This window comes from Hyaena hyaena, unplaced genomic scaffold (genome assembly GCF_003009895.1).
Source record: "Hyaena hyaena isolate Hyena2069 unplaced genomic scaffold, ASM300989v1 scaffold_820, whole genome shotgun sequence".
NCBI classification, from domain to species: Eukaryota; Metazoa; Chordata; class Mammalia; order Carnivora; family Hyaenidae; genus Hyaena; species Hyaena hyaena.
In genome coordinates this window covers 864355-866241 of record NW_024081454.1, presented here as the reverse complement: position 1 = coordinate 866241, position 1887 = coordinate 864355, and positions in this window count along the sequence as shown.

Below are 1887 nucleotides of genomic sequence, written 5' to 3'. Positions count from 1 at the left end.
ACGATTCGCTTACCATTCAACTAATACATCATTAAATTCCAAAGCTGTGCACTTTTATGGAATGTTTCCCTCTGCCTAGAATGGTTTACCCCGACCAGCTTCGCGCCACCACATATAGACTCTGTGTGTGCTGAAATATTACTCAGCCTTTAGAGAGAACTCTAGCACCCCCATCCCATGATGTCTCCCTTCTCTGTCTCGCTCTCAGCCAAGTTTATGTCTTCCTCTTGTTTCTTTCCCATGAAGTCATTTACGCATCCATCTCTCCCCCTCTCCTTCCCCCTCCTTCCCTCCCTTTTTCTGTCCCTCATTCTATCCCACCTTCCCTCCCCCTCTTCATCTATCCATCATCCCACATCTGAGTATCTTCTGTATTCAGGGCACCATATGAAACCTTAAGGTCCTAAAAAGGGGTAAGAAAAACAAACACTAGGTCTCAGTCTTCAAATGTCCCTTTATTTAAGATAGAACATTTCAAAGTATTATAGTTCTAGTGAGTAAATGAGGTAATGGTAACAGTTACGGGTGGAAAAAATGTGTTTTTTTATGGGTAAATCAAAGAAGACTTCAGATGGGAGGTGATATCCACACTTACCTGTTATGAAAGATGAGTAGGCAATTGCCCTATGGGGCACCCGATTGTAGCAATTTTTATAGTGTCATATGCTTACTTGTATATGTGGCTTCCTACCTCTGCCATTCTGAAAGTCATCGGAGGGGATAAATCATATGCATTATTCATTTTTAGACCATTGAGGAATGCCTGGCACATTGAAACAAATGAATGGATAGCTACATGGTGGTATTTTAGGAAGAGGAGAATATTTTCTTTTTTTTGAAAGCAAGACAAAGAAATCTAATCTCAGAGATGAGCACTGTGAAGTCTAATTCTGTGCTCCATTGTGAAGCAATCCTACTGGGCACTTAATAGGTTCCAGAAATTGGTGAGTATTTTTCCTGCATTGTTAGACTCAATCTACAGAACAATCTCGGCACGTAGGATTATCATTGTCTCTGTTTTAAAACTGACAAAAGTGGCAATGCGATGAAAGGACTTGTCCCACTTCATATAGTTGACACTCTGCTGACGTTCATCTCTCACTCTGGTTCCAGAGCCCACCTTCTTAGCTGCCACATGATACCACCATCCACATGGTCCTTCTTCCCTAAGTGCTTCGGGGACCAGCCTTGGGCACTGTGGGCGACATTTCATCTTCATGTCAAAGCAAACCCATACCATGCAGCTCTAAACATTTGGCTCAACCTTAGGGGATGCTATGAATCACTCTACTTGGTACATAAAACCTCCTCTCTGGGATTTTGATTCCTAACAGACTAATGGGTGACATAGTCTCTATATTACATAGTCATTAACCACTGTCGCTGATGCTAGACACCCCAGGTTTAAATACAGATTCTGCCACACCCCAACAATCTTGGACAGAAACACAGTTTTAAAAATCTATTCAGGGACACCTGGGTGGCTCAGTCAGTTAAGCCTCTGACTCTTGATTTCTGCTCAGGTCGTGATCTCACACTTTGTGAGATCAAGCCCTGAATCGGGTTCTGCATTAACAGTGCAGAGTCTGCTAAGGATTCTCTCTCTCTGTCTGTCTCTCTCTCTCCACCACTCTCTCTCCCTCTCTTTCTCTCTCTCCCTCTGCCCTCCTCAGCTCATCCTCTCCCTTTCTCAAAAGAAATAAACATTTTAAAAAGTAAAAAATCTAGTCAGTTTACTCAGCTTACATTTCATCATGTATAATAATACTATAATGACACCTAATGTGTTAAAATTAAATGAGATAACATGTTAATGCTTAGTATAGTACCTCTTTCATGGTGAATGCTTAATAAACATATTATTGTCTTATATATAATATACAAATA